Source organism: Myiozetetes cayanensis, unplaced genomic scaffold (assembly GCF_022539395.1).
Source record: "Myiozetetes cayanensis isolate MyiCay16 unplaced genomic scaffold, myiCay2020 scf13, whole genome shotgun sequence".
In the NCBI taxonomy this organism is placed as follows: domain Eukaryota; kingdom Metazoa; phylum Chordata; class Aves; order Passeriformes; family Tyrannidae; genus Myiozetetes; species Myiozetetes cayanensis.
Genome location: NW_026086937.1, coordinates 20,705,236 through 20,727,375, shown reverse-complemented (window position 1 = coordinate 20,727,375; position 22,140 = coordinate 20,705,236). Strand labels below are relative to the sequence as shown.

The window sequence follows — 22,140 nt, the reverse complement described above, 5'->3', positions numbered from 1 at the left end:
ATGCTTCCTAGATTGAATTAATATCCTAGGAAAATTCTAATTTGATTATTTGTTCTTACAGCGGAAAAATTCAAGTCATTTGTTGCCATCTACAAGAGGAGGATTTTGTCTTTAGAATGTGATGATTGATTTAGAAGGAAACACTCAGGCTGCAAACCAAGATACCCAGAGACAAAGAAGGAAATCGAAGCATTCCAGGTTTTGGATAAGCCTGGCAAAGGTGCTGGTGAACCACAGAGAGGTTCACCACCTTGTTCCCTTTAGAGGGACACATGAGAAAATTAAGCAATGACTTTTAGACAAAAAAAAAGAGGGTGAAAAAAAAAAAAAGGCAGCTCAATAAGAAAATATGTAGATAAAAAGAGAGCTGGAGGAATTTAATATTTAATCTCAGTAGAATCCTCTCTGAAGAAATCCATCCATCCTTCTCACTGCTGAGGAGATTCATCCCAGAGATGGGTGGGAGATGCCCTGATACACATGGACACATCCTCCTCTCAGGTTAATGTGAAAACACAGACGTGGCCCGTTGCAATGGCCGAAGTTTTGTGGCAAATGCAAGACTGGACAAAAAAAAATCTGGATGCTGAATGACACTTTTCCAGTTTGAATGTATAATCTTCAATTCTTATCCACTGATCCTCGAAATAACTCCTTGCTGTTAATTCTACCCAGACACCGGCTCAGACCTCATCCTGTAAGTAACCATAAGATGCTTGTATTATTTATTTCACAGTTATATATCAGATTTAATCTTCAATTCCTTCAGGTAAAACCCATTTGTTTGTTATAAGCACTGGCAAACCCCTTGCTGGAGCAATTCCAAGGGATTCGTGGCTTCCCTTCCGTCTGTAATTGGAATACTTATTTTTCGTAGGCTTTAGCTGGGAAATATTTAATTTACTGCTGTCTGTAAGGACCAGAATACATTCTTAATAACATGTTATTATTTAGCACTAATTTTTAAGCTCTTTTCACACAGGAAATTGTTATTATTTGGGTAGTATCTCGCCAGGATAATTTATTCATGAGGTAGCATTACATTTTTTCAGGTAGCAAATGACAGTATATATTAATAATAAATGTCATAATATTTAAATCATGACTTTAGCACCTGGATCACATAAAACCTGTATTACAAAAGTGCTACAATACAAGCCAGCAAAATAGTCTTTAAAAATAGTCTTCAAAAGTGAACTTCACTGAGGAAAAGCAGTTTAAGATCTGAGACCATCCTTCAAATGTTCACATTATGGTCTATTTATATAAAGACCTCGCTCATGAACTTGACTCAAACATCATCAGACTCTTTTCCTACCCACATTTCCATAATTCCAAAGTTTTCTCTGCCCAGTGTCAGGTATTTGAGCTGCTATTTTTTTGGTTTTGGGCAAAGAAGACTCTTCAAAATGAAAGCAGTTGGGTGAGAGAGATCTACAAAAGCAAAAATAAGCCAGACTGCAGCTCCAAATGTGTGCTGAAGGAAACAGAGCTCCTTTCATTTGCACCATGGAAGGACCTGGCATTTTGTATTCTGGTAAGGCATCAAAAGGTTTCTTTCCTGTGAATCATCTACAACCTGCAAGAGAAGTGTCTCAGAAACATGTGCTGCCTTCTAAATATTCACGTCTCACTCTTAGTTAAATAAACCTTCCAATAAAGGAGGAGTTATCTCTTGGGGAGTAATCCTTGTTCAGAGTAAATATATCTCTGGAAATTGCTTTAGGAAAGCAAAAGTGGCCAAACAGCCACTCTATAATGCATTGCAAGAGTTAACCTTTTATTTAGGATTATGGACTTAGACCTACTGCCATTCCTCACATGAATAACTTCTCCTTAAGTAAAAAGTACAACTGCATTTCAAGGGGTTTTCACTAAGTTAAAAAAAAAAAAAAAACAGTTGGGCTGAAACCTCACTGTAAAAAAACATGTTCTTTTAAATTAAAAAGTGTTTGTGCAGGGGAAGAATGGCCAATAAATTCCAGTTAAAGTCAATTCTGTTAAAAACTTTAAATGTCGGCTCTAATAAAGACTTCAGGGAAAATAAATAGAACCAAATACTTCACAGGAGGGTTCAAGTGCAAGGCATATTTCCAGATAACTAGACAATCCATACTAGGATTTGTTTGAGGCAAAATGTGTTTTTATTAATCTTTCTAGAAGTCCTTTCCAAAATGGGTAAGAGACTTGAATTTAGGCTGGTTTGCCAAACATCCAAGAGGATTATCCTGGGCTAAATATGCAGATTTTTCTGGACTCCAAAATATATATTTACTCTTGTAAAAAGTTGTATATTCTATCAGGTTGCAGCCTTGGCTACAGATTTTATAGGAGTTTAGAAAGGCAAAGGACAGGGAAATTTATTTGAGTGCCATCCCCTCTTAGTTTGATTTCAGAACTTGCCCAATTTGCTGAAAGTTTCAGGTGGAAAAGGTGGGCGTTTTCCTCCTCAAAGAAACTTCTTTTAAAGGATTTTCACCCTACAGAATCTTCTAGTTGATTTTGATAATCCTCAGGTTGGATTAGTGCATGCGATTGAGGATGAGGTGACTCAGTCCTTGCTGGAAGTTCCCTCACCCCACAATATCTAGAGAATTCTCTGTGGTGGTCTGACAGGGAAATCCTCCTCCTGAGTTGGGTGATGATATTCCAAACCTGTTGTTTGTGCTGGAAAATGGGGATGTTTCTCCTCTGCAAACCCAGCAATGCAGCTCTTGTTCCTGCAGGGTGTTTTTTCCTGCAGTTCTTTTCCCCTGTGCAGATGGTTGAGGTTGCAGATGGACGTGGGAGCATCAGGCTGAGCAGGACAGCTCTTCCTCCCATCCCTCTTGCTATGATCCTGATTTTTATGTCACTGCCTCTTTGGTTTGTTTGGTTTGGGATTTTCAAACACTTTGTCCATTGGAAAAAAACAAGGAGGGAGGGCCAGCTGGCAGCTAAAGCTGAGCTGGAGAGGGAGAGGAAAGGATCAGGGCAGTCACATCTCTACTGACTTTCTATCTGGGGTTGGAGATTTTGTGGTTATACTCAAGTGTTGAGCAATAAATCCCAGTAGGGGAAGGTAAGGAATGCAAAATTCAAAGTAACAATTTACCTTTAAACTCCTTCTTTCCACGTTTGTTTACCTGTTCTCCAAGAACAGACTGAAACAATCACAGAAACAATCACAGAAAACATGAAATCCATGAAATCCAGGCAATATCCTTATTTTGTAAGTGAGAGAGGGCACGTATTTTCCCAGAGGAGTTTTGGGTGTTGGGAGTTTGGATGGTTGTGGCATGGTTTGGTTTTGAAAACAAGGAAGGCAGCCCTCCACAACTAATATCTCCAGGGGGAATTTTTGACTAAAATTCCCAAGTGTTCAAAAATAATTTAATGCAAATAGAGTCTAACTTACCTAAAATAGCTACAGGTCTCAAAACTTGCTAAAATTGTTGCTTTATCTGGATTTTCCAGTTCCCCTGATAAGACATGGTTTGTCTGACACTGATAAGCTGGAATTGATTCCGGGCTTGTGTGAAACAAGTGCAAGTCAAGGGGAAGATTTTGGTCTGGCAGGGAAGGGGAGGGAATCAAAATATGGCAGAACACAAAATTCAAGGTCTGATTTTGAGATCATTAGAGAGAAAAATAATTAAATCAAATAACCCATCATCTCCTTCAATTACTGAAGAATAAGTGAAAATAGCAAGTATGTTTTCTGCTCTATTCTTTCAGGGTTGGTTTAGATTAGTAGCCCATTTATTAACCACCATGAAAGTGTTCTAGGTATTTTCTGTATGAAATTCAGGTTTTAAGAGTGTTCTCCCCACTTCATGTCAGTAGAAAAATTTGTAGGGCTGAAACTTTTCAGCCTGGATTTCCCTTAAGTTTAGTCTTTCTTGGAGTCTCCAAAAACATAAGACCTGATTTTTAAAGGCAGCTTCTCATTTGCATACACAATTCACTACAGGCACAAATATTCATCTACCTGCCTGCCTTTAACAATCAGGCAGCACAGCCCAGTTTTCCTCTGCTCATATTTAATGCAGGAAAAAACCCCCACAATTATAAATATAATATAAAATTAAACCCATATGTACAGATGAGAATCAGGTTCTGATTTTTATGGTCAGGAACAGGAGTTTTTTTTTGGGGGGGGGGTTTGTTTTGGTAATCAATGGGACCAGCTGCTAAAGAAAGTGCTAATACTGGCAGGGGAGTGAGATTCAAGAAGGCAACCCTGTGTGAATAATAACCTAAGTACCCATTTAACTTTAAGCACTTCTTTATGGTCCTGGAAGTTAATGGCTTTACACATTTGGTCAAAGTTAAGCATATGTTTAATGCCTCCCTGAATTAGAAATTAGATCTTTGAACTTCAGTTTTGCTTACACTCTGTATTATTTGGTGGGGAGGTTCATTTTGGGGAGGCAGGGAAATAGCAGTCCTTCCAAATGATATCCTATTGCAATTAAATGTTGCCTGTACAGTATATTCAGCACATCAGCACTTAACATTTTTCTTCTTAATGTATATTTGACTGTATAAGAGCCATTAAATGGAACTAACTATACAATTGCTTCAATTAGATTCTCCAGTTCTCTAATCCAAGCAAAGCCACTCGAAGTTAAGAGGAAAAATAACCCATCTTATTAGTGACTTTAGTTTTCTACTATTATTATATCAAAGTTTAGGCTCACTTTTTGCCTTATGTCACCTGGCAGCTCATCATAATTCCCTGATTTGACTTCAATTTGCCCAGTCCTAGCTATCATACCTGATCTTACACTCCTATAAACTATAACTTATTAGAAGTACTATGGGAAAATACTGTTTTACCCTGTATTCAGTTTTTATTTGTCATTTAAATACCCTCACCTTTAGTCTACTTTTTGGGAATTAGGGAGATCAATGCCTTTTTCACTAATAAAAGGCCTTTCCACTTGCTCATGATCTTCTTCAGAGCAAGTTATGCCAGTCTTCAATATACACATAATTCTAAATATCTTCTTTCTACATGCAGTGAGTTTTTAGAGCCTGAATCCCACAATAAAACCAGATTTAGTCTCATCAAATAAACCAGAAATCATGTGTTGCTTGGCAGAAAAACCAAGATTTCTGAAATTGTACAGAGTCAGGGTTCAATCCATTCAAACTTCCACTTGGGGTCAGCTGTACCCCTGTTTTCTGGGAGCACTGATGAGTTAGGATGGGTTTTTGGTGGCAGGATCCTGTTCAGAGGTCTGAAATTATTGCATCTCTACAGCTTTGGCAGCAGAGGGATGGGGAAAAAGGCCTGCAGAAGTTACCAGTGCTCACAGGTGACATGACAACCTCCTCATTAATTAATTTAATTACTGCAAAATAAGCAAACTCTTACTGGTTTCAGTGGCAGTTACATCAAGCACAAGATACTTCAGTATTAGCAAAGACAAGACTTTATTTTATAAGACTTTTATTCATAGATAAGGCTGTCTGAAAGGGAACTACAGGAGTAGCTGATCCTCTCTGCTATACTGAATTCTGCAACCTGAAGACGTCAGTGAGGCCACTTTCTGCTTTACAAAAATCAGGGTTCTGCCCCAAAAATCAGAATTATCTCCACAAGAGCCTTGAAAGTCAATCCCAGACACTGGCAGGCAGTCCAACTCCAATTATCCTTAACTAGAACCTTCCAAGTTCATTTTCTTCTTCTGTCCCTGAAATAACACTTGTGTTATCTCATATTAATATTAAATATGTATTGTTATTCTAATAACTAATTATCAGACTCATAATGCTAATGATGGCAATTCAGTTTGTAATCCCATCTGTTCACTTTACCACAGTTGTTTATTTTCTTTCCTGCTTTCAAAATACTCTTGATTTGTAATTAATCACGCATTTTGACTTTTTTTAATTAGAGATTTGCAGGTTTATTTTAAAATAAAGGATCAGGAGGAATAAACAAGAGCTGGCACGGCACTGCAAAGAGAAAATATTTCTGCTTTCAGTGACCAAACATCTGAAAAAAATGTGGCTTTAAATGAGGGATGGAACAGCTGAGTAACTTGCAGCAAAGAAGTAGATAATTTATAAAATATTCCTACAAAGCCTGTTGTTGATTTCTTTCAAACTTTTTCTCTTTCACTGAGGGCCTTTAAATTCGAAAACATCTATTTTGCTGATATATTTCTTGTGTTTCATTTGATATCCAAAAGGCAAAGGTGATTAAAAAACCCGATGCAGAAAGTTTCCATTCATCTCCCAGAATAATTGTGTTATTCTATTTTTGGATGTATTTTAGTATCTTATAAGAGTACTGAAAGTAAGTGAAAATAAAAAAACCTTCCTTCTCTAATTTTTTTATACATTTAACTTAGATACTATTTCTAAAACCATAAGGTAATATGGCAATTTTTTTCTCATACCTTTTTACTCTTCAATGTGTTTTCCCACTTCTCAATAAGTGTAAATTTATGCACTTTCCAGCCTAATCTCATTTTCATTAAAAACAACAACAACAACAACAACAACAAAAAATCCCAGTAACAGGATTTGGGAGTTTGTTTGGGTTTGGTTTGGTTTGTTTGGGTTTTTTTCTTATGCTCTTTCAATTTGCTGCAGTTTCTACACCTTTTATAAACCGATTTTTCTCGCTCTCTGCTTTCTCAGGTGTGCAGCTACTTCTGGGAGGACCAAAAATTCCCGCCAAACAGGTAATAAAATCTCAATCTTTATTTTGGTTCCCTTGAATTTTAAACCTATCAATGGTTGTCTGATTGAATGCAATGAACCATCTGCAATAGAGAGCAGGAGAAGTTTGGTTTTTTTTTCCCACCCTCCAGTGCAGCAGCCACTGTGTCACATCACCCTTAGTTTTGTGAAGGTGTTTTTATTGTTGGTTTCTTGTCAGCAAAATGAGCCCTGCTGACCACGAGGCGAGAAAGTAATTATTTCAGACAAGGAAAAATAAAAAACTATCCTTCTCACTCCTTTTATTTATTAATTAAAACACCAAGATACACACCCTTCCTTCAGTGGTGCTGCCATCAGAAAAAGCTGGATTTAGACCTTAATCTGCATCTCCGTGCTTCAACACGGGATCAAAGCAATAGGCTGGCTGTTTTGCTGGGGATCTTTTATCTGTGGTGCAGCGTAAAACATCAAACAAATCTCATTTGTTTGCAGCTAAAGGGGCCAAGGCATTGTAATTACACGTGTGTCGTGCAGGCTGGATTCGTTTGGAGCTCTGCCTGCACAAACGCAGCGTATTCGTACTTCCAATATTCTGTTATGCTCAGCCCCGTGTACTGATGAGACATTAAACACTTTTAGGAGAGGGATTTTTATTTTGGAGGTGTTTTTTGGTCCCAAACACCAGCCCAGAGTGGCTGAACCGTGTTTTGTTTGTTTAGCTGTGTTCCCTACAAACAGCTTCTCCAAGCCTGGCCTGTGGTTTGGTTCTGCCCCTCCGACTGGCTGGGTGGCTAATCAGGATTTCCAAAGGCTGGGTGTTAGTTTGGAGTTGAGAAATTCTGTCATCACCCAGGGATTAAGCAGAGATTTATTCAGGTAACTCAGAAAAAAATATTCCTCTGTGAAGTTTAAAACAAGCCATGCATCTCAATTTTCAAAAAGTAAACTCCCTCCCTGGGTGGGAGGGCACTGCCCTTTGGCCAGGGGACTTTTTTTATAGTGTATATCTATTTTTTAATTATTTCAAAATATGCATGGAAATGGTATTAATGATCAAACAATTAAAAATATTTTTTTAACAAGTTACCTAAAAAATAGTAATTGCAGGGACCTGTTGGAACTATTCACCCCTCTGTTAAATGATGGAATAACAACTGGGAAGTAATAACAAGGGAAAAGTATCTTCTTCCTGATAAATCTGAGGTTTCCACAAGTACCTCTGGGTGCAGAATGTGAGCACAGCCCCAGTTTGTGACACAGTGAATTTACTGAGTGAGCAGCAGAGCCACCTGGACACATATTCACCAATAAAAAGGGTGATTTTTGGCTTCCAAAAAAATGGAGGGGGAAAAAATCATAAGCACTGCACTGTCCATACTGTCCATATTGCATCCCAGCCAGTCTGTCCTTGCTTGGGTGACTTCCCTAATTCTGGAGCCTCAGTGCCAGAGGTCGGTGAACACTTTAATTGCAAGTGAGGGATGATCAGCTCCTGGCACAATTTATAACTAAGGTAACTAGTTCAGAAATCCATGGCTCATTTAATTTTAAAAAGAGGGTCTAGTTTAATTATTTATGCTGTATAAATAATGAGATTCCAACAGGCTGAGGAGTCACCGAAACATTAGGATATTAAATCTTTGCAAAGAGACAGGAGGTGAAGGGAGAGGCTCCTGTGTGTCAGAAAGTGTGAGGATTAGCAAAATGTGAATTAGTAAGGGTCTGCTGCATTCAATATAGAATTTAGGGTGAACTATTTACTGTTGGCATTACTTATTAAAGTTAATTATTAAAGTCACTTATTAAAATTAACTCTACAAGCTGGTAAATAATAGAAAATGAATTTGATAAAAGAAATGCTAATTTTTTTCCTAAGAATGTGATTTGAAGTTATTTAACAAATTCCATTTGCTATTATCTATTAATAAACAGTAGGAAATATTCAACACCCCACAATCAAACCTTGAAGCATTTGAAGCAGATGGATGATATTTTGGGTTTCATCCGTTTTTTGTGGTGTTTGTTTTGTTTTGGTTTTTTATATATCTCTGTTGAGATTTGTTTGAAATTAAACTCATGCAAAGTGAGGGATGTGGGAGAGAAGAAATACCTTTTATCCTGGGATGCTGAGCTGAGAAGTCAGCACTTGGTTGACTGTGATGATGGCACTAAAATAAACCAGGGAGAGCTCTCCTAAAATAATGTGTGGTCTATTAAACTGAAGATGAGGCTGGAGTGTGACAGCCAGAGGAAAAGCAGGAATTTATTCCCAGTGACAATCAAAGCCCTCCCTGCAGTGGGGAGGGAGAGCTGCACTGTGCTGTGTTAGGAAAAGCACCACCCAAGTCCTTCACAATTCCCAAGGAGCAATAAACCTGCACGGGATGTGACACAGGGAGTGGAAAAATGAGAGGGGGAAACAAGAATTGGCTGCTTTGTCTGACAGAAAGCTCACAAATCTGCCACCAGAGGCGACCAACCAATTGTTATTCCTAAATCTTGGACTCCTACAGTGGAATTTCCAAGCCAACATTTGTCCCTATTTTCACAGGTCCCACTCCATGTTTTGTTACCTCCATCCTTTATTAATTCCATTTAATTACAGGGCAATCAGTGCTGTAGTTTATGTTCCTGTCACTTGTTTTGCTTCTGTAGGAATATCCATCAGCAGCACAGGAATCTCAGCCTCTCCACACGTCAGCTCTCACCTATTTTTCATTTTGACATAGTTTATAGCAAGTGTCATTATGGGATTGCATTTAAGCTGCTGCTGACAGCATGTCATTGTTCAATTAAACTTTTAGACACCTCTTCTAATTGTGTATCCCAGCACTTCATATTCCTAAGAATGTGCTGTTTCTCACCTTCCCCACTCGCTTAAAAGGCAGGAAAATCTCTCTCCTTTCCTCCAAATGGGAAGATTGTGTTGAATTTGTGTCGTAAATGTGGCATTAGAATTGCACTCAAAAAACCCTGCAGGTTGGTGCAAACCTTCCTCAGGAATCTGAGGGGTGGGTTAATTCACCCATTACCAGAAAATGGCAGAAGTTTCTGGAAATTTCCCCACAAAATTCAGTTTTGGGCAAATTTCTATGGATAAGGGCACATTTCAAACAGTGTTATGATGATGTTCTTGACTGCTCTGCTGAAGAACCATCCCAATTTCAGGGCTGTTTTTCCCACAAAAAAAAAGAGACCTATTTCTAAATATTGTTAAATGGGTAGAAAAGTAAAAAAACCTTCAGAATCCAAAATCTGATTGAATTATCTTGCTCAACAGAGGCAGCTGACCTTTTACAACATAAATAGAAAGGAATTTTCTTTTTAAATTTTTTTTTTTGCTAAAAGTGTGTCTGGCTTTTTTATGTTCATTTGTGGCCTTACAGTTGGCTTTTATTTTTCCATTTCTTTAAGAATAAGCTCAAATTTCCAAGGGGTATCTCTTGGAAACCTCCCGAACAAAAAGTTTCAGAGTCCTGGAGAAGGAAATCTTTTACTGCTGAACCTTCATGGAAGGACTAACTTTGAATTACAGTGACAGTGAATCAGCTGGGAAACCATTTTTAATGACGTGAAGTTAATTTCTGGATGCCCTTGAAGGCTCTTCAACTTTAAATCCTCTCTTCTAGGCTGGTCAGACAGGACTTAGGTTCTATGTTGGGGAGAAAGATGAAAATGCTGATCTTCTCTTTTAATTTTTTGCAAGATGAACACAAGAACTGAAACATTAATCCTTGAATATAAGAACTAAAACTAGCTGGACCTAAGTAAAGTAATACCCTTATAATTATAAATGTGCATTTTTTCACAGCCACCACGGAAAAAGTTTTTCAAGCAAATGGAAAACAAATCTATTTGTTTGTTTAGTTGTTTGTTTGTTTTGGTTTTTTCCATAAGCCAGAACTTCATTTATTGCTGAAAACAGCATGTGTGGGTAGGAGGCCTTGCTGGGGAATAGGTTTGGAATCTTGGATCTCTGTTTGGGACAATAAGCATCATGAATTCCCTTTTTTAGGGTTGATCTTTAATACTCAGCAGTTTGATTTTCCTTTCCACTTTCACAAAGCAGGAGAGACTTCATGGTGCCTTCCCAGCCCTTGCAGTAGCACTTTACAGCATCAGGCTGTTTCTCCATGCAGTGTGAAAATACATTTTCCTGACACACTATTCGATTTATGGGAGAGGGAAAACACCTGCTCAGCACCTTTGTGAGAAATATGAATTAATGCTTCAGAGGAGGCACTGGAGAAGTTTAGATGATGTTCAACTTGCAGGCATGAAGTTGTGATGTAAATTAAGAGGTGCAGCGATGCTGATACCAAACCAGTAAGCTCCCATTTACCTGATGGATCCAAACAGAAGCTTCCCAGAGGCTCTCTGGGATATTCCATGGAACTGTTGCAACCTCATCCTCACCAAAGCCCTCAAACTTTAGTAGTTATCATCAATTTGAGTGAATAATTATTTAAATACATTTCTGGAGATTTGGCAGTATTTCTAGTACTAATGGAGGAGATAAGAACACGTGATAAACCTTTGCACACCTGCTAGGTATTTATTTTCATGCTTTCTCCTATTTTGCTTTAACCATCATTTGTTCTTCCAACTGCTGCCTCCTCCTAATTGTATTCATAACCTTTCCTTGTAGTACATAAATTTTATTTCTATTAAAAGTATCTGTTCAAATACTCTGAAGTCCATATCTCCTTTTTTTTTTTTTTGATTTTCATTAAGCTGAATTATTTCCCCTCTAGTACAAATCATTCCATCTTCAGAGCTTTTGTTGTCTCTGACTCACAGACTCCAAGATAAGACTTGAGATACTTCTTGGGGTTTATTTTCTTCTACTAAATGCTTTTTTTTCCTGTGGTCTTTGGGTTGACAAAAAAATCTTCCTGTGTGGTGGAAAGGATCTGACTCGTGTTACTGCTGCTTAATAGATAATAATATTGCCTGTGGCCAGGATTTTCCAGACAGGTAAATCACACACCCAGCTCCCATCAGCTTTTATTGGATCCTTCCTGACCTTTGAAGAAGATTGAGCATGCATTAATTTTTATTTTCTTGCTTTACAGTGTGCATTCCTCTTACAAGAACCACCTCATGAAAGAAGATGTGAAAAGCAAATGTTTATTTAAAGAAAGGTGAGTAAGTAAGGGAGCAACATTGCCAGAGAAAAACCGTGTTTCCTCTGAGAGGGAACAGAGCAATAGAAAAGATTAAAACCGGCAACTGCAGAAATTCTCATAACAGGAGAAATTATTACAGGGTGAGATCTAGAAAGAGAAGAAATGTTCACCCTAATGTAAACTCTGTGGAAAAATCTAATAGAAATATTTCTACAAAACTCTACAATTTGGGGGAGGGGGGTTAAAGATATTCAGCCTAAACAGTAGCATTTATTAGTTGTTAATATAGGGGTGTTAAAGGCTTTTCATTACTTGATTTCTCCAAGTCAACATCAGGTATTTTCATGATAGACCAGCTGCAGCTCTACAGTGTTGAGTCAAAGCTCTTGGCTCTGCTATTTTTAGAGGTCAGACTGCACAGCCTGAAAGGACCCTATAAAATAAATTAATTTTATTTTAACAAAATGATTTTATTCAATTATTGTACTGTTATATGTATGTTTATTTATAGGGAAAAAAAAATAATAACAGAGAGACTTATACCTGCTTTGGCCAGAGCTACACAACTCTACCAAAAAACCTAAACAAATTGAGAAACCTTCTGCACTGACTTCAAGTTTATCATGTTCCTCAAGGCAAGGCAGAGGAAGAAATAAATAAGGTGACAGCTCGGGGCGTGGTGGGGGGGAAAGTGTCTCTGGAAAAGATGTCATTGTCATTGGGAGAATTAATGAGGAGGGATGACACGTAGGAGAGGAATTAGCAAAACAGCTCTTGACATTTGTTAGGAAGAAAAGAGCTCCCAGCAGCTGGAGACAAAGCAATCCTTCAAAACATGTAGGAACAGCAGAGGAACTGAGGATCCAGTAACCCCCACTGGCAAAGAAGGTGGGGATTTAAAAAATAATTAAAAAAAATTTCCATTGCGGTAAAGGAACAAATTTCAAATGTCACCCGTTTGCATCTCGTGGTTTGTTGTTACTGAAAAAAAACCACATCTAGGGATAAAAAGAAGGGAAAGCTCCAGTTGTAAACTGGAACAAGCTCAATGTGGTTTGAGAGTATCGGATGTGACAAATTGCGACATCAGCTTTGCAGCACAACTCGGTTTTGAATCTCTGCTGCCTTTTCTAGAGAGGAAATGCTCAATCCAGGCCTCCCTCTCCCTGAATTTCCATTTGCTTTTGAGGGCTGCAAAGTGATGGAGAAATCTGAGGGACTGATCAGTTTTCCTGCTGCTCCTGACTCAGAGACCTTTGGTTCAGCTCCTGCTCAGAGCAGCTGCAACAGATGTTTCTGGATTGTAATGGAGCAGCCAGAGCATAAAAAAACCAAAATCCTGTGTAAGAACAGAAAAAGGAGAAACTGATGGTCCTTGACTCCAGGAAAATAAGCCCAGAATTTGACAGATTCAGGTGTGAGCTCTGGAAAGTCACTGGTCTAAATATTCATAAGAAAAATGAGTATGTGATGACTTTTAAATTGAATCCTTAATCTCTGTGGACCTCTTATATTCTTTTCCTGACAGAAAAGAGGTTTAGGAAGTAGAAAATGACATATTCTTTTAAGCGCTTAAAACTGTTTAGAGAAAACATTTTCACTTAGGTACAAGAGGGGGGAAAAAAAAGAAAAAAGTTTAGAGATAGGCAAGAAAGCAAAATGAGAGAACTTTGGAGGCTGCAATTCATTTTAATTCACAGTGGATTCGTCGAGATTTATATGGGAGCTCATAAAAGGCAGAGCCGGCGTTCCAGAATTCCAGCGGCGAGAGCAGCAGCGGCGTCTCAGCCTGGGATTTGCTTTAACGGCCTCGAGTCTCACAGAGGAAATTAAGTGCAGTCAACCAGACCGTGTGGTGCGCTGGTCACCACTTCTGCATTCCTCTTGCAGTTGGATTTGCCTCCTGACCAGCTTTCCCTTTGCAGATATAAAAGTTTACGGCCGCAGAATTCCACGGGCAAGTTACATTTGTGTGTCCCGGTGGAAGAGATGGAAGTTCAGGTCTCCAGCTCCTTCATGCAAGTGTTGTTTCAGCACATCAGACAGTTGGATATGAAATGCCATTCCCAGCAGCCTTGCAAATATGCATTTTGTGAGCTATTGGAACACCAGGATAAACGTTCGGCCCTTACCTCACCAAAATCTACCACAGTAACAGGCACTACCTCCTCCTGCCTGGGGAATTAATGATATTTCCAGAATTTAAGGGACAATCACTTATAGTTTTAGCATCTTGTGTTTCCTAGGAAGCCAATATCAGTGTTAACTTTTCCCATAAATCTGCTGTTTGGGCTGGATTTTAGAGGAGGGAAGGAAAGATCCTAAATTTTGGCCTTTCTTTTCCAGGTCCACGTTTTCCAGCGGCTCAGTGCAAACCCACAGGTAAAGGGCATATTTTTGTGAAGGCTTTTCTCTGTGGAAAGAAAATTAGATACATTGGGAAGTGGAATACATTGGGAAAGGGATGTTTGGAAGCAGAAAATTCCAGGAACCAGTTAAGGTCCAGCCCCATGTGCCATCAGGGCCGTGCTGGGAGCAGAGGAGAATCATTCCTGGACACCACCAGTGATCCTGGCAGGAGATTTCTCCCAGCTGCTCCCATTTCCCAGGCAAACATATGGAAACCAAATGGACCTCGTAAATATTTGTTTCCCAAATCAGTTAATGACAGAGTACAAAAAAAGCTCATGAAACTTCAGTTTGATGGGACATTTTTATGGGCTCTCCAGAAAGCACAGGCATCAGCAGTCAGTTGAAATTGTGTCCAATACAGATGAACTTTACATTTCTCAGGGGGAAAACAACCAACCAACCCCCACCACCCCTACCAAAACAAACAAAAAAACAGCAACAAAAAATCACAACCAAACAGCAAAACCCAGATGTGGAGGATTAGTTGCATAATTTATGGGAACTGGCACAACAGTAACAACCTTTGCTTTGATTAGATCACCAGAGCACCAACGTGCAAGTAAACTCTAATCCATTACATTTTAAACTTACAAAATTTATTAGACTTGAACTGGGATCTTTATTCGTGCCAAGCTCCCTTCTGAATTTATGGCAGTTCTGCAATCATTACTCAGCCTGAATGGAATCATATATTTCTATGAATTGAAGTGAGAAACAGCTTCCTAATTAGCATTACAACTGTTAATGAGAGATCGCTGGAGTTGCAGTGAACAGAGAGACGTAATACTATCAGACATTCAGAGTCAGACATATTTAAAATATACTCTTCCTATTTTCTGAAATTCCCAGTCCCAGAAGTCTCCAGAGTTTAACAAGATCATAAAACTGGAGCAGCATTTCATGGAGTTCCTTTTAGTTAATATCACAGTATTAAATAAGATCTTTCCTGCGAAGGAAAGAAAATGATTGTTCTCTCTCTCCTAAGCTGACTGTGTAAAATGTTCTTCAATAAAATCCAAGAAATTAATATTCAATGATTTACAGTAAATCTCTTGAGCACAGGAGGTTTGCTCTAGACTGGAAAAGCAAACACTTATGGCTACATTATTATGATGGCTTATGCTAATTAAATTGAAGCAGAAATGCTTAATTTATGCTTTACCATCAAGTGCAAAGGGGAAAATTCTTTCTTGGTTCAAGCTTTATCTTGTTAAGAAGATTTACCTCCTTATTTCCTACAATAAAGAGCTATTTTTGAGACTCTACTGAGGAAGCAGAGGCTTGCAGAGCTTTCCTGCCAGTTGCCATGACACTTTGGATCTCAACCTCCAGTTCAGTACAATAGCTGCAATTAGGTAATTAGAACATTATCTCAAAGTACACAGCTATTGTACAAAAGAAGAAACATTCTCACTGAATATGCTGCTTAGTCACCAATAAATGATTTAAAAAAAAAATAAAAATTACATTTTCTAATTATAATGAATAATTTATTTCTCCTGGGGAGGCTTGACATTTAAATATTGTACCTCGAAAAATAAATACGGGATCCATCCGATATCATCTTGGGACACGTGAAATTTTTCTGACCTTTTCGTTATTTTTCTTCCATAAAATACTGAGAGAAAAAGAACAACAACAATAATGGGTTATTCTGTTTTATTGCATTGTTATTTTCGAATTCAAAGGCTTTAATGAAAAAATTAATCTATCCTTTTTTTTTATTTTTTTTTTAATATTTCAACATCCAGAATATTTTTCTCTAGATGGAATCCATTGTGCCAGGTGGTGCACAATCCCACTTCCCTGAGGTGTTCTGCCCAGGGCAGTGGTGGGATGAGCATCCCTGGAATCATTCAAAACCTCTGTAGATGTGGGGATTTGGGACACCAAGTTTAGTGGTGGACCTGGCAGTGCTGGGTTGATGGTTGGACTTGTTGATCTTAGAGATCTTCTCCAACCTTTGTGATTTTGTAATTCAAATAAACAAAGTTTTTAGTCTAAACACACAAATAAAAAATGTCAGGCAGGTGTAGATTAATAAATACAAGGAATGAGGAATGAAACTGAGTAGCCTGGTGAGTTGGGGTGTGAGGCCACGAGCAGCCAACTTGTCTTCACATTGGTTTTATAATAATTATGAAAAGAAAAGCTCTAAGGAGAAAAACAAAATATTTATGTGTTTTCTGAAAACTCAGCTCGAGCACAGCAGGAAAAGGCACCAGGAGCATGTGGATGAAATGCAACACCATGGAAAACCACGGGATTTCTGTCACTGATGTCAAGAGGGGAAGATCCAATTTTTGAGTTCCCCACGTAAATTGTTGACTTTAAGCTGTTAATGGCCTGAAATAAATGTTCAACCACCTAGAACTATTTTGTCTGCCTGTACCCAAGTGACACCACTGGCACTGAAACCGCCTGTGTCACAAAACAGGCGAGATTTCACCCTGTCCCAGAGCCCAACCCAAACTGTTGGTGTGTTCTGGTCTCCAAAACATCTTTAAGTTCCCTGCCTGTTTCCTGGAGAGGCTGCAGATGCTGCACAAACCTCCTTTGGGCAAAGACTTCTCAACATACATCTCAGGAATGTCATGGCTGTCGCTGGGAAATATCAAATGCCAAGGTTTTCATCATTTATTGCGCCATATTTGACAGGCAGGGACTTTTTGAGGACAGAACTCTAAATTTAAGCATTTGTTTCTGCCTTTTTGTGTCTTGGGTTTATTCCCATTCCCCACCCCATTTATCAATCCCTTTCACTAATCATTACTGCCTATATTTATCTTCCATAATCACTAACCCTCATTTCTCCACATCTTGAAGATAAGAAAGTTGCTGTCAGATATTATGCAAACTCTGAACATCTCTGGCACGAAAAGATGGAACACCAATCCCTAACAAATGATTGCAAAACTCCCTAACTTCAAGAAAATGATGCATTCCCTGATAAGAAAAGTTATCAGCCAGATGCTCAGCTAAGCACATCAACATAACTCACCTATGACTGAGTTAAGGGACTTTTGGCTTCCAGGAGGTTTGCCTACAATCCAGGAGCACAGTTCACATTGTTTGGGACTTCTTGATTTTGTTTTGATTTCATGTTTACATCAGTTCAAACTCCTCAAGTTCATTTTTTCTTTTTTTCCTTTTTTTTAAATTTATTTCCTATTTGTTCATTGATATTCAAAGGATGATGCTTCTTATAACCCAATTCTTTGGTTTAGTGAGGCAATCAGAAGTTTGCTGACCTGGCTCTTTAGATATATCTGGCACAAGTTAAAAACAAACTCAAAGATAAATCCAAAAGCACATAAATCTCAGCTAACACAAAATTCTCATCTCAGAAAGAACAAGTGCACAACTGAATTCCACCTTGAGCCCAAATACATTATCTTGCATTGTGAGTAACCTTGAGGACTAACAGAGCAAATTATTTCAGACCACAAGATAAAGTATTTTTTAGCAAAATCAGGTGTTTTGGTTTCTTAATTTAAAGAAGGAGAGAAAAAAATTAATTTTTAGATTAGTTTGGATCTTCAGTGACCTTGTACTTCATGGCCATGCCATTCAGCTCCTCCTAGAACCAAACCTGATTCAAATTCATTTTCTGTTCCTGGTTCTTCATTTAACCTTTTCCATTGTTTCCCTCATCAATAATGCCTGTTCCGTGCATTTACAGGATATGTGCCCAAGTGTATCCTATATAATACAATACATGGTATTATTTTAGTGAATCACTGCAGAAAACTTGTTAATATCTCCTTCCTACACTGAATCAAGCAATAAAGCCATAAGCCTCAGAGTCAATTTGGAGACTCTGGAAAAATTCCATGGGAGACTCTTCCCATCTCAGTCTGCAGCACTTTGTCCTCTCAGCTCCTTTCATCTTCCCACCATGAGAGCCAAAACAATGACAGTCACCTAAAGTTTGAACTCAAAGTCAAACAGCTGGCCTTACAGCTGAAACTCTTTAGAACAAATAAATAAGGGGGGAAAAAAAAATATCCTCTATTGTGTTTGTCAAGGCAGTGAAATCTGCAGGGGAGACAGGGATGTAACGATAAAATGTGTTGCTGTGGGGAGAGTCACGAAGATCAAAGAAAGCAAAATGCTAATTTTCCAACATTACTGTTCCTTTCTCTTCTGCTTCCACTAAGTTTCAGTCAAATCTCTCTCCTCCTCTTCTTGCAGGCAGCTCTGGCTGCTGCTGCCAGCCCAGCTTGCCATCACTCTGATGGTAGCAGACTCCATGGAAATCTCTCCCAGCTCCCTATTTCTCCTCATGCTTGTTCTAAATCCATCCTACCACGAGTGAGAAAGCACATCCTCGCCTTACCCAACGCCTTTTTCCCCTCCTCTTCTCTCACCCTGTCACCCTCCCTGTGCCCTTTGCCACCTTTTTGCTTCTCTCCAGTTAAAACCCTGCTCGCTTCACCCCCAATCCGACAACCCGCGATCCCTCAAACCGCGGCAGCGACGTCTTCTGCCACTTGTGGTTTGGGAACCATCAGACATCCTCTTGTCTATTTATGCTGCAGATCCTTCCATGGAGAGATCATCCATTTGTGCAGAGCCTGGTGCAAACCAAACTCTGCTCCCAAACGCTCTTTTGGCAAGACTAAAAAAAAAATATATATATAAAAAAGGAAAATCCACTTGCGTGTCCCTGACAGTTGGTGACATCCTTGCAGGATGTAAAAAGATTTTTTTGGATTCTTTTTTTTTTTAATCTTTTTCTCAGCCTTCAAGTGATTTGTCATGCAAGGTCTGTTCAGAATGTCACCGACTGTCCTCGAACAGGAGTTCTCTCTGCAGGTCTTTTGCTAATAATAATCCAGCACCTCCTTCCTCCTCAGAGCTGCCTCCTCCCCCAGATTATCTCCTCATTCTGCTGCACTTCTTAGAGTTAATTGGGAAAGAATTACAAAGATACAAAGGGACAGGACAGAGAAAGAGAAGAGAGACCCTCAAAACCCACCATCCTCGAATCATCATCATCATCATCATCAGTACTGCAAGGTGGAAATCTAGCAATGCATCTCTCTTGCATGGCACAACAGCCCAGTCCCTGGTTTAAAGCATTTTAGGTACCCACACCTGAGCCTACCAAATTATGCCAAATTTCAAAGCCATTTATGCCAAATACTCATTGAGAAAAAGGAATATTTAACCCCACCAAGGCTGTGTTTTCACCAGAACATCAAAACCCATTCCATTCTGTGAAACAATTTCTCTGTGTTTTACACCCATTAGTTGCTATCACTTTCAAAACTAAGGTTTCTGGCTCTCAAAAATTCTGTGTTTCCTACAAAACCTGTGTAGAGGAGGTTGCAGGTCCCTCACAGCTCTAGTGTTCTAAAATGTCTTTGAACAAGCAGGTTTGGGCAGGTGTCTTTGATTCCTGGTTACTGAGCCCATCTATTTCCATTAGAAAGTGAAAAATATATTTATTTTACCTTTTACCATACATTAAATCAATTTACATGCCATATATCCTTACTTACAGCAGAAATTCACGTTTTCCTTGAGTCCTCTTTAATTCATGGATTCAAGGTAGCAGTTAGTGATTTTTTTCCTCCTAAATTTAGTAGCAGGAAATATTACTTCATTAGGCTCATTCAGTCCAAATTCAAACACACTCAGAGATTAAAATGAAGTCTTTAAAGGGAGGCATGAAAATGGTTAAAACTAGAATTAGAGAGGGAGAAACACAAGCAAGGAAGCAAATTCTCACCATCAGTTCATTGCTACATGACCCATCACTTGTTCCTTGTGAATTTTATGTGGGAACTGATTTATAGGGCAAATCAATCACTCTGGCAGAAAGAAAGCTGTCCTTAAAGCTGTGAGAGAGTCTCTGTGGCAGCAAACAGGCAGCAGGAATCAAGATTGAGTACAAAATTCTTTGCTTTAGAGGCTTCCCAAACGTTTATATTAAAAAAAAAAAAAAAAAAAAAAAGGCAAAAAACCTCAACAACAAAACCCATTCAAAATACAAACAAGAGAAACAAATTTTAAAACATTTGCCAAAACCTAAAAAAAAAAAACCCAAACACAAGTAAATATTTACTCATTTTAAATTATCTCTGCCCTATGAGCACATACTTAACATGTAAGTACTGGGAAAAGGGAAATTGGTTAATTCTTGTATGTATTAGAGTACAAATAGATATTTTAAGAGGTATTTTGCTGTTTATGGGTAGTACAGAAATACTTACAGGACAAAATTGGGGGAAAAGCCTTAATTACACCTCCAAGGTGCAGCACAGGTTGCAAAGCAAAGTGTTACTCCAACAAGTAGAGCCAAAAGAAATTAATTCAGAGTTTATTTATTTTTTATCAGCCAGGATTATTTTTTTACATTGAAAATACGGAACTGAGACTTCGTTATTCCCACCTAAAGTCCAAACTACCTTATTCCCACAGACTTTAGGAGACTTGGGTGTGACACTGAGGAATATCTGGGAATGGACAGATGAGCCCCCACGACTCAGCCACTCCAGTGCTGTCAGCTGGGACTGGAACAGAGGCAGCAGATCAGTGAACTGACACATTTTCCTCAAGTAAAGGACAGTCTGGATTTCATTATCCAAGGCCTTCCCAGGGTAAGAGCCTTAATGGCTTCACTGAGCTCAGTGGGAAAGGACAGACTCTGAAAGCAAAGGAAACCTCTGATGGGTTTAAGTACTTTAATTTTTCTCCCATAAACAATTGAAATGAGATGAGCTATGTAATAGCTTTTTTATGATAATTATGTCTATTTGTTTGGTCTTTTACCAGATCATTAAAGCTACCGAGGTTGCTGGAGAGCCAAATTTTTTTTTTTTCTTGAACTGTTTTAACTGTTCTTATTTGATTGTTGGAGTTTAGTGATGATAAAAGATTTGTAAGCAGCCAAGAAAAGGTATTTTTAAAAAGCTTTTCTTCTGAATATAAACAGTCCCTTCCTCTGGAAATAGTTTCAGGGACAGTTTTTCCTTTATTGAAAAGCTGAAAACAATACAAGAGAAGTTATCTAGGAAACATCACAAAGAAAAATAAGGGTTTTTCCCCATAATATCATAGGGAAATGGAGAAGGCAAGCAGAAATAAAAACATTTTTTATAATGAAATCTGGTAAAAATTGAAGCACAAATGTTGCTTCATGAATTGGGACTGCAGGGTCAGGTCAAAGGGATGAAGTTAAGAGTGAATTTAAGAGGAACTTCTTCATTTGGCTTCAACTTCTGGCAAGGGATTGCTCCTGTAAAACCGTGGGATGGGGTGGGTGGAGAAGGAATGTAGAGATATAAATACCTGTAAATTCCTCCACCAGAACACAGGACTCTGAACTCAGGTTTAAACCCCATCTCCAACAAAACACGGCACAAGGGCTGCTTCAAAGAAAACGAATCTCTGAGACCCCTTCCAGAGCCTCACCCTTTAAGAGCCTGAGGAATCACAATATGCCAGGAAAACACCAACCCATTCACACATTTACTGCCCGAAGTGCTGAACACACAATTAGTTTTATAGGGGCAGATTTTTTCTAGTTACAAACAGTTGTGGGTGTTTATGAGTGTCTGCAGCACCGAGTCCATCAGCAGCTCTTGCCACCTGCATTGCAATCCTCAGCAATTTAATTACAATCCCCTGCACATATCCCTGCAGTTGTGGCATCAATTACTCTGTTATCACTTGGATGTTATTTATTGTACCTGCTTAACCTTTGTGTTTTCTAATAGGTTTTCAAAGTGGTTTTACTTGGTGTATATCATACACAGCAGTATCAAATTTAGACAGAAATTTGCATGATTCTTCGAGGTGTAAACTGATCCTCCACTCAAAGCCATTAAATATCATTTATCTGTATGTGAACATCTCTTTTTTTTCCAAACTCTCAATCACATTTACATGCAATTTAATTCTCAGGAAGCAGAAGCTCCTATAGTACATT

The 22,140-nt window shown here is 38.6% G+C and overlaps 1 long non-coding RNA gene across 2 annotated transcripts; it reads left to right on the top strand.

Moving 5' to 3' along the window:
* Window positions 1-66: 66 nt before the first annotated feature.
* Window positions 67-16,070, top strand: LOC126636141 (uncharacterized). Of its 2 annotated transcripts, XR_007627913.1 has the most exons (5): window positions 67-697; window positions 6,637-6,680; window positions 11,736-11,804; window positions 12,301-12,450; window positions 14,136-16,070. It is a non-coding gene; the product is annotated as an uncharacterized LOC126636141 (long non-coding RNA). The 2 variants fall into 2 exon arrangements; XR_007627914.1 differs by lacking the exon at window positions 12,301-12,450.
* The last annotated feature ends 6,070 nt before the right edge of the window (window positions 16,071-22,140 follow it).